An 11693-nucleotide genomic window follows, 5' to 3' on the forward strand; every position below is an offset into this window, starting at 1 on the left:
GACGTATGCGCTAAAAAATGTGTCCGCAATACCCTGATGCAAATGGTCGTCCTGGGCCGCATGGTGTCTGCGGCCGATGCAAACGGACGCGCGCGAACATTTTGAACGTCCGAAATCCGACGGCCCATTGGAGATGCCCGGCCGGTAGCAGTTAGCAGTGTTACAGAAACATTGGATGATTTTTTCCAAAAAAATGTATTCTCTTTTTTCATAAAAACTGTTTGAGACTTGTTTAAATTTAGATATATTTAAATAGGAAGATTGGACCGACTGCCCGCTCGCTTTCCCCTTCCTCTCCTCTCCCTCCTCTCGTTTTCTCCTCCCGTTGAGAGTCGCCTTTAGGGCGGACCAGACCCGCTCCTCTCTCCTCTCCGGCGGCTCTGCCGGCCGGCGACGAGGTGGATGCGTGGTACAGGCTGTATATAGTAGTTGTAGGCTTAGGATTAGATCTAGATCGTGTTTACCCTTGTGGAGCTTTGGCTTTATGCCGTTCTTGAGCCTGCTCCTAGCGCCGGCGTGCAGCGCTGGGATGTGGCGGATTCGATTCCTGCTCTGGCATCCATGGTGGATGAAGAAAGGAGGAGGATCTGGCCGGGGCTCCTCTCTCAATAAGCCCGCAACTATGGGTCGTGCGGATCTGGTCAGATCGGTGGTTCTACATCCTTTTACTTGTCATCATGGAGATGGAGGAAGAAGGGGTGGGACGATTGATGTTGTTGGATCTGCGCAATGGGGAAGATCGGCTGCTTCTACTCAGTGGAGCACATCCTCGGTGGCGCTTCGTCGACGACCTCTGGTCATCCTGCCGTCGACTTCTATGGCCGAATGGCGGCCGCTCCGAGCTCTGGTGTCCTCAGCTGATCTTCGGATCTTACGCTGGCGTCATCTCATCAACAACCTCCTGGCCGGCGTGCCAAAGTGGAGGCCCTTCAACTCCAGAAGTGCGGCGCTCTTCAGTGGTTGCATCCCAAGTGGTCTCGTCCCCGGCGGTGCAGCTGCTGGCCGCAACTGGAGATTCCGACGCGAGGAAGGTGGCAAGGGACCGGATTGCTTTTCTGGGTTTTCTTTGAGGATCCTGGTTGTAAAAGAAGAGGGCTTGTCTGTAGCTTTAAATTTCCTAGAGATCCTCTTTGTAAATTGTATTGCCACCGACGAAATATAATGCAGCTTCTGGGTCCTTCGGGGCCCTTCCCTGTTCATTTTTCTATTTAAATACAAAATAATATATAGATATATTTAAATTTTAATAAATCTCAAATAAATTTAATGAGACGGAGGGAGGGAGACAAGTTTAATCAGGAAGTGAGGAAGTACACCGTATTAGGAATGCGCAGTTTAGTCGATCAAAATCAACCGAAAATGGAAAAACGTGCGCGTGCATTCTCAATTTCTCACTGACGTATTGGGATTGCAGTGGTTGTGGTTCGTCTCAAATCTCCGTTTTAAATTGATTAGTCATCAAAGAAATCGATTGAAACATGGATGTAGGTAGAAACCGAGTCAATCTTGACAGACGAACTCATCGTCAGCAACAAGCCGCGCGAGCGCCTCCGGCGCGAGACACACCTGCAGCCCCATGCTCCCGCGGCCATCGCGCCCCTCGTACACGGTCACCCTACCGTCGACCTTGTTCGCGCCTCCGCTCCGCACGGCCACCGGCGCGCCCCACCCGAAGTCGTTGCCGTACGCGTCGAACCGCGGCGAGTTCCCGGTCACCACCATCGCCGGGTTCCAGAACCCCGCCAGGTACGCGAACCGCGGGTCCAGGTGCCACGACGACAGCGACCCCACCATCGCCGCCTCGTCCAGCGACGCGACGGCGCGGTTCAGCAGCAACGCCGTCCATCCCAGCCCGTTGTCCGTGATCTTGCCGGCCGTGGCCCTCGCCGTGGCGCGCACCACGGCGTTGCCCGCGTAGCCCTGTGGCACGCGCTTGACGCGGCCGCGGCACCCGACGAGCACGGTGTAGGTCGTCTCCTCCGCCGGCGAGAGGCGCCGGGCGCGGGACACCGCGCGCCACGCGTGCGCGAGCAAGGACTGGAGCGAGGAGATGGTGGCGGAGCCGGCGCCGGCCGCCTCGGCGTTCGCTCTTGCCTTCAGGTTCTTGACGCGCTCCGCGGAGAAGTGGAAGAAGCACTCCTGAACCGGCGGGCACTCGAACCGCCGGACGATGTCGTCCAGGTTGGCGAAGGGCAGAGGGATCGGATCGGAACAGGGCAGGCGTCCGGGAACCACCGCTCGAGCACCGGCGGCGGCGTGGAGATCTCTGCGTCGGCGCCGCTCCGGCTCACCTCGGACCAGGTGTTGAATAGGTGCCAGAACGCGGTCCCGTCGGCGACGCCGTGGCTGAGCGACATGGCGACGAAGACGCCGTCGGCGAGCTCGGTGACCTGCGCGGCGAGGACGGGGCGGGATCCCGCAGCGGCGTCCGCGCCGACGAGCCCGTCGAGCGGGAAGAAGGACCAGACCACGCGAGGGACGTACAGTGACGCGGCGACGTCGGCCACGGTGATGCCGGGCGCCACCGCGTGGACGAACTCGGCGCCCTCGCCGGTGCAGCGCAGGGAGACGGTCACGGTGCCCTGCCGCTTCTCGACGGCGAGGCGGCCGGCGAAAGGGTAGAAGCGTCCCAGCGCGCGCGCGAAGGACGACGCGAGGCGCCCAACGAGAAGCTCGCCGCGGTCTCCGGTGGGGGGATTGGGCAGGAGGACGCCCTTCTGGATGTAGTCCACGGTGAGCATCTGGAGGTCCCACGGAGTCAAGTGCACCGTCTCGCCCTTGAGCTTCGCCGCGCTCGTGGCCTCGCCGCTCCGCGACGGCTGGACCGTGCGGCGGGAGACGACGCAGACGCCAGCAGAACTAGTATCGGTAGAATCTTCCAGCGCCATGGATTATTTGGGGGATACCGAGATAGTAGTAGAGGTACTATCTAGGTTCAGGAACCGGCTCCTCTAACTTGGCTCTTACCAAGTCAGGATCCTGACTTAGCCTATATCCACCGCAGAAATGGCATCTAGTGGCTCTCGTACTCTCAGTACTACTTTTGGCTGTTGCTGCTCTGTTTTGGAGGGAACAGACGATACAGCTACCCAGCTTGGCGCCAAAATAGGACCACTGCCTTGCTCAGTTTGGCGCCAAATAGGACCACTGCCTTTGCTGCTACCGCACTTTTTCCTTCCTCTTCTTCCTTCTCATGGTTTCTTGTTCCTGCAATATGAGCATCTAGATTAAAAAAACCAGGTGGATGGCATTGATTTGCTAATCTATTGCAGTCAATCTCTAATGGAGAACCAATCTCATGATGATTCGAACAGGTGAGAAGAGCAGATTTCTTTTTTTGCCAGATGCTTGTTCTTTGTATAGATAAATGCCATTTCTGTCTGCACTTGTGCTTGATGCATGTTCTTTTTTCAAATAAATGACAGCCTTTGTCTCTGCTTGTGCTTTATGAATGTTCTTTTTAAAAGAAATGATAGCTTTTATTTGCACATGTGCATTTTATACAGAGAAAATGTATCACCTACTTGGATACCTCAGCTTGGCATGACATTTAGCACCCTGGAAGAGGCTCGGAAATTTTGGGGGTACTATGGAGGAAGGAATGGGTTCAGCATCAGACAGAGGTACAAGAACAAAAGCAATTTTGATGGTAAATTCACCTCATGCAAGTATGTTTGTTCCAAAGAGGGTATAAAGGCAGTAGATAAAAGAGACAACATAGTTAAGAACCCAAGAGCTGAGACTAGAACCGGCTGTCCAGTTCGTATGACCCTCTCAATAAATCGTGAAGTTGAAAATTGGGCAATATCTCGATCTCTTTCTTGAACATAATCACATACTTCAATTGCCGGAAGCATGCCACCTATTGCCATCACGGAGAATGATCTCCGAAGTCCGGGCGCATGAAATTGAAATTGCTGATGCCTCCGTATTGCACCAAAAGCTGCTCATGAGTTTGCTAGTCGACGAGTTGGCGGACCATCTAACCTCAGCTACACTCGCCGAGATCACAAAAATCATTTGAGAACTAAGCGCCAAAGAGACCTGAAGTATGGTGAAGCAGGCAGTATGATAAAATATTTTCAAGACATGGCTACAGAGAATCCATCGTTCAAATATGATTTTCAGTTTGATTGTGATGAAAAGATAACAAACATTTTCTGGGCTGATGCCAAGATGATCATTGATTATGCTCATTTTGGTGATGTTATTACCTTTGACACCACTTTTGGAACAAACAAGGAACATAGGCGGTCATGAAGCTCGCCGGCGACGGGAGAACTATGGGTACCGTGGATGGGGAGGGAGGGGGAAGAGCAGAATTGTCCAACAGAGGGAGCGCTCGGGTGGAGTCGCCAGTGGCGCGACATTAGCCTGGCCATGGCGGCAAGTCACCGCCGACGAGAGGCTGTACAAGGATGGGCACAGAGGTCGCCGGCGACGGAAGGGCGAGAGGAACCGGGGATCGGGAGGGAGGCGGAGAAGGGCGGAATCAAGGGAGAGAGCGCCCGGGCTGGGGTCGCGAGCGGCGGGGCCGTGGAAGTCGCCGGCGACGGGGAGCTGGACAAGGGATTCGTATCCGTCGAGGAGCTCCATCCGTGAATGATTCAGGTTGACCAGCCAGAGAAGTAGTACTGAGAGTAGGAGAGCCACTGGATGCGATTTTTACGGTGGATATAGGCTAAGTCAGGGTCCTAACTTGGTAAAAGCCAAGTTAGAGGAGCCGGTTCCCTAGGTTCATGAGTGGATCTCGACCTCAGTTGAATCGTTCAAGAAAATGAACTCAATACTACTACTCGTTTTGACCGGTTAACCTTTTTTTTACTAAAAAGTTAGAGCCTCTCTAGGCTCGATCTACTCAATTTACCGGATTACAGCTGGTGGAGCACACTTTCCCCCTTCTCCCCTCTCAACTTGCTATAGTAGCTCGCCCCTTTGAGAGTCCACCATCCGTCGTCACCTTCGCCGGCCCGATCCGGAATCTTCTCCGTCGGTACTGCCGGCCGGAGCGGAGGATGGAGAGGCACCTAGCAACCTGTGATTAGTAGTCTAGGATGTTGTTTTTTGCTGTTTACCCTAGTGGAGTCTGCGAGTAGGAGGCCGGATCCCCATGGCCAGATCCGACCCGTCCTCACCTTCTTCTTCGTGGCTGTCCTTCTACGGTGGCAGGAGCGACGGCAGGCGGCGAGGAGGCGGCGTGGCATCTTCGCCAATAAGGCACTCCCCTTCTTCCTTTGTCATCCGATGTGGTTGCATGTGAGCAGCAACCAGATCATGGAGCTTCTCCTTCCTGGTACTCGTCCACACCGGTACTCGTCCATGGTGGACGGTCAAAGGAAGAAGAAGATCCAGGGATGGCTTCCTCAATAAGCTCGTCTTCTGGGTCCGCCGACGTCGCCATCGTCTACGCTCGTCTCCCCGAGTCCGTGGCAGGTTCTTCGGGTCCGATGGCGGGTCAAGTTCTTCGTCGCGGTGTAGGGTTGGCCCTGCTGCTTCTTCAACTTTGCCTCCTCTGCAGCTTTCCCTGGATCCAAGCGCCAAGGTGGTGACAAGCAGGGGAATCTGCATGGTGGGTGGGGTGCGGAAGTGGCACCGGAGCTGTTCTGAAGCGATCTCTTCGAGCAGCACATCGGCGGCGATTTTGCTTGCCGTTATCTACGCCAGTGATCCTTGGCGATGTTTCAACCTCCATCGGAGGCCCTCTCGGAGATTGGAGTCCGCGTTCTTCATCGACTTTGAAGCAAGTGATGCCGTCCCCGCCTTGGAGTCCGACGGCGGCTCTCTGGTCTCTTGCTCGCCGGTGGGGAAAGAGAAAGACCTGATTGCTTTCTTCTTTTTCTTAGTGAGGTCTTTTCTGCATTTACCAGGGACCTGTGTGTTATTTCTCTATTTTATGGGGTCCTTTGTAACTTATTGTACACCCACCGCTTGGAATTAATGATGCTTCTACGCCCTTCGGGGCGCTCCGTGTGCAATAAAAAACTCAATTTACCGAGAACGAACTCGGTAAAAGTAAGTCAGCGGCTTTTTGTTTAATAATTTAAAATTTTGATTATTTTTAACTCTGAATAACTTTAAATTTTAAACATTTTTAAAAATGATCGTTTTTATAATTTGATTTTTTCAAGAAATATCGGTTGGAACCTCACTTCCAACCGGAAATGTCTTAAGTTTAAAAGTCTTAGTTACAATACACTTGAAACTGGATAAAACTCTCAGTTGCAGCTACAATTAGGGCTGGACAAAAAGCTCGAAGCTCGGCGAGTTAAATGAGTGCTCATTTGCTCGAATCGTTTGAGCTCGGCTCATTTGTTAACGAGCCGAGTTGAGCATCAATTTTTGCTCGTTAAGGTTAACGAGCTAAACAATCGAGCCGACTATGTTCGTGAGCTACTCGTTAAGATCGGTAATAAGCTAGGCTTCACCAGTTTTGACTGCGAGTCACTTTAGTTATCTCAAATATTTGGCAAGAAGGGACCAGGCAAAATAGTGTTCTTTAACCATGCTTGAAACTCCTATATTAGGATCTAAAAACCTATGCTTCCTCTCTTCCTCAGCAGGGAATGCACATATGTTTGTTTTCCATCGCCTCCTTAACGATCCTTAACGAGCTGCTCGCGCGCTCGCAAGAACATAATGAGTCGAGCCGAACAATGATTTCAGCTCGTTATTCTTAACGAGCTTAACGATCCAAGCCTTAACGATCACGAGCTTAATGAGCTGAGCCGTAACGACCCGAGCAGCTCGTTAGTCCACCCCTAGCTACAATTGTAACTGACAAAAGTCTCGGTTGCATCTATACTTGTACCTGGAGAAAGTTTTGGTTGCATCATACTCTGGGTCTCTTTGGGTCAATTCATCTAGTGCACACATCCATGTTTTCAGATCAATTCAAATATAAACGGTCTCTTTGGGTCTCAAGGGCATTACAAACATTTCTAACCAAACCCATAGTTCACATTTGCTACAACCAAACAATTTCCAGATAATCCATAGTTCACTGTCCACAGCAGCTTTTCAACGGTTGAAAGTTTACAGTTTACAGCAGCTATTTCAGAATCCACAGCTCAACCAAACACACCCTTACAACCGGAAAAGTCTCGGTGCAACCACAGTTGCAACTAGAAAAAGACACTGTTGCAATTGCACTTGTAACAAGAAAAAAATCTCAGTTGCAACCACATTTGTAACTGAAAAAAGTATCAACTACAACTCCATTTGCAAGAAAAAATCTCAGTTGTAACTTGAATAAATCTCGGTTGCAATCCTAGTTACAACTGCAAAAAATCCCAGTTAAAACTACAGTTGCAACTGAAAAAAAAACCATTAAAAATTCATGAATCTTCGCCTAAGATCTGGCTGTTATACAGTATTACTAACCACGAGCTTAGTTTAGCAATTCCGAATAAATTAATGATTAGGTTCGGACAGCTCCACACCGCATGACATGCAAGTCATGAATCCTGATTGCAATAGCGACAGCTAGCCACTCCGCACGCGAAACATAAGAATACGTGCTACCCAAAGCTTAGGCTGGTTATAGTGCATTGTATTATATATTAATATCATCTATTATCTATTATATACTAAAAGTAAAATAAAAGTGTTTTTCAGAGAACCAGGTTAATCCACAGCAAAATTGGTTGAGGTAATCTATATTCTCATTGTATCCACGCTAGCTGCCTCCGTACAAACATTTGTTTGCTATATGCCCACGCTAAGTGCGTCCATTAAAAAACTAGCCCAATTTTCTTACTCTTTAACCGATAAACTACTCCAACAACCATAAGATGTCATATTTGGCACCTGGCGACGCCGCTGGCGACCTGATTACGTGTTGCCCACCGATTACCCTCTGTACCGACTAGCACCAAGGCTGGGAACCAGAGCCGCTTCATCTGGCTCGGTGTTGTGCTAACCGTCGTCGTCATAAAAGTGACCCACGATAGCCTTCGTGCAGCCCTTATTCGAAGCTTGGCCATCCTCCATCACTATTACGTTGGTCTCCCGCAGCACAGGAGTCCGCTCCGGTTATCTCAGCGTCATGCTGGCCATGCGCAACCCCAACAAAGGTTAACGTCCGGTTTAGCACAATCATTTCCGTCGTGTACTATGGCAACACGGTTGTTGCCGAGGCGGTGTTGTTGCCCATCTTCCAGGTGGCACTCGCCGAGCACTTCTTGGCAGCCACAACGCCACATATGGGAAGCAATGACGTCAGGGGAGTCTGACAGTCCGTCGACGTGATTTGTTTCGGTCGGGGGGACACGACGTGTAGACTGACGTTCCAACAGGTGAACGGCGCAGAAGCGGCCATGTAGAGGAAGGTCATGGTACGACGTGCCTCTCCGGTTCGACTATAGGACGATGCCGTTCACTTTTGGAACCTGCGGTGTCTGTAGCTAGCATATACTTGCTTACATTTATAAATGGAGTACTGGGATATTGTGAATGGTAATTTCACGCTGTGCAGTTTTAAAGTTTGTTTTGTACAAATGGTATATTTCACATTTTCACTGTGGTTTGTCACAATTTCAGCCTATGCCACAGAGGTATTGAGGTGTTAGCTTAAAGATTTAAGAACAACTAGCAGGATTAATACGGACCGCTACCATCACCAGGTAGACATCGACACATATAATCACGTGTTTACTTTTGTTGGCATGAAGTGAAAACGGTGAGTCGCTTTACCTCAAAAAATAGATCGACATGGCAGTCCAGTTGATGTCTACACTGATTCTATCTAATAAAGGAGTCACTGATGTATGCAAGTAATTAATATTTCCGTTTGTGGGGCGATGGACTGTTATCAGATGGGGGAACATGCATAGGCATATGTGACTATATGAATGTACGCCCTCAGAAGCTCTGGGCCTTCTCCTTGCAGCGCATACCGCCGACCTTATGCAGGCTCAACAGACCTTTCCTCTCAGACAACCTGAGATTGGCAAGAGCAGCAGCGGCGACCAAAATAACAGATTTACAGGTTTCATGGGAAATCAGGCGTTACATTGCACAATACAAACAAGTATCTCAGAGGCTGCAACCGAAGATCTATCACATAAAAAGGGATCTAAATGATGTTGCACACAATTGCGCCAATCAGGCAATCGGAAAATCTCTGTCTGGCTCTATCTTCAACTGTTCCAATTCAGGTTATATACATGGCCACTGCCCTACAGCTTTAACTCTCAAAAATCTCAACTTACAGGGTATTGTACTGCATGTCGTAAGCTATTTATGAGCTGAATAAAATTAGCGCTTTCGATGCCCCCTTTGTTCAAAAAAAAACTAGCTAGCTAGCTTGACGTGGTAAAATATAAGGTACAATATAGAGTATAAAGTAGTGAATATCTATATGAAGTCGAGTATACTGATTACTGATCATACCTATAAGTATTTATGTATAAGCATACAAAATATTGTCACAAGAAAACAAATTTTAAATTTGAGTGCAAAACATATAAAGGGATACCGACTTTAAAGATATTTTGCCAAAGGTTGCAACTTCATGTACCGAAGAGTTGGTGCCACTATATATTTATATAACAAAATGACAACAGAGGGTCAATTTCTGTAGGCGCGTCGCAACTCGGGCCGGAGACATTCCGATTTGTCGATGAAGGGTTTTGCCATGGAGGGGTTTACATATTTCCCAAAAATTTAACCATAGGTATATACATCACTATTAATATAAATAAATGTATAAAATTAAGCAAAGGTTATTTTTTAATTACATTTGTGTTTATTTCTTTTATTTTACGAAAAATATTCGTATAAAGAACAACGCACCAATCGGGAGTTGGAGTATGAGTTCGTATTTATAATATGAGCTCTTTTACGGTGATTGGCATGGAACTTTGGTTCCGTCTAATCGAATTTTGGTTCCATCTAATGTAATTATTCGTGACCGTTGATTAAATCTGTGATTAATTTTCTGTAAGTTCTATTGTAAGTTCTATAATGATATGACAACTCGGAACGGACGTTTTAATTAGTGATCAAATAAAAAAAATCTGAATCAGATCGGATTGTGTGATACGGAGTACATCTCGATAGAAAACGCTGAAGAACTCCCACGAGCGCCCGCAGCCGCCGCCACGCAGCCGACGCCCCGCCGCCCCGCCGCCCCGCCGCCGCCGCCGCCACGCAACCGCCGGCCCGCCGCCCCGCAGCCGCCGCCCCTCCCCCCGTCGCGAGTCGCCGCACGTCGGCCCGTCGCGGGGACTAAGCACGACGGCGCGCGCCTCGGAGCTGCAGCAGGACCAGTTCTGCACACCGCGGAGGCGCAGGACATCACGCTGTCGTTCGCGTGCCGCCATGGTAGCATGCTTCCTCTGCCATCGTTCCCTCCATCCCAATGTATAGGAAGAGAACAACTGAATTAAGCAAGATGATGCATGCTGGTATTCCGTTTTGCTGTTGTTGAATTGACTCGAGTAGTTGCTGCATTTTCAGAACTAGATGACCTGTTGCGCTATCGCGCAAATGGCAGAATTTAATCAGAATTTGAACCATAATTTTTGGCTTATTTTGATACTGGGGTCTCAGAGGGTAGGAGTGGAGCTCTGCTCTTCTTGCCGCCGCCGTCACCATAGTGGTAAAGGGAGGGTATTCGGGCTAGGTGGCCATCTAGGCGAGCTATAACATCAAACATATATGTGGAGATAATAAACGGAGCTCAAATCAAACCCAAAACCAAGCAAACATGTAGCGATGATAACCAGTGGTAACCATCTGTAATTAGCAACTGCCCATGCTGACAGTATTTTCAAAGAGCAATGATGGGTTTAATAAAATAAGAACCCCAAAACATCGCTGATGAACCACACAATAACAATTGTTAAATATGAAGCCTCCAACCGACCCACAGTTGCAAATTCACACAACAGAAGAGAAGAAAATTGTGGAATAAGCAAGGCCTCGCCTCCGGTTGAAGCGAGCTCGCAGGTGCTGATGATCATTCACCGACTAAATAACTACTAAACAACTGAAGAATTCTGGGCAACATCCTCAATATGATGGGATTATAGCAGAGCAACATATGCAATTTCCCCCAATAACCATATATCCTGCAACATTACTACCAGAGAAAACTTACATTCAGGAACAAAATCTGAGAAAAACTTCTTTTGTCGTCGTTCGATGAGCACTGTCTCCGAAGCCATGCTTCATGCTTGTGGTCTTAACAACACTTCTGCTGCTTATCAAGCTGCTGCACCGCACGCTTTTCTCATCGTCATCCCGCATCACTCGAGCTGGCTTAGCGCTCGATTTCACACATGATCCAGGCCTGCAGCCAGTGCTCGAGTTATTTTGAATGAACAACACTACTCTGTGGTACCCATCTTCCGCGGGGCAACAAATAAAGTACAAAACCATGTCAACCAGGAAATGTATCGAAAACAGCCAGATAGAAGTTACTTTGAAAATAAAAGAACAACATCCCAGCAATCAGCCCCTGGTAACAACACTAAAAAGTACCGTACTTAAATGTAAGAATTCACCAAGCACTTTTAATCATACAACAAAAGTGAACATATAGTTATCACTCCAAAATTTAATCCGGCTTGACTACATTTGAACGGTTAATTTTTAATTTGGGGACAAACTGATCAAGTCTAAAATAAATTTAAGTACTTGTTTTTTGATGAGTAAAGATCCCAGTAAGGCATTTCATCAACCACCAGCTC

At 48.8% G+C, this 11693-nt stretch overlaps 1 pseudogene; it reads right to left on the reverse strand.

Moving 5' to 3' along the window:
* Nucleotides 1–1442: 1442 nt before the first annotated feature.
* Nucleotides 1443–2888, reverse strand: LOC124655672 (annotated as a pseudogene).
* Between the last annotated feature and the right edge of the window lie 8805 nt (nucleotides 2889–11693).

This window comes from Lolium rigidum, chromosome 1, assembly GCF_022539505.1.
Source record: "Lolium rigidum isolate FL_2022 chromosome 1, APGP_CSIRO_Lrig_0.1, whole genome shotgun sequence".
Lineage (NCBI taxonomy): Eukaryota > Viridiplantae > Streptophyta > Magnoliopsida > Poales > Poaceae > Lolium > Lolium rigidum.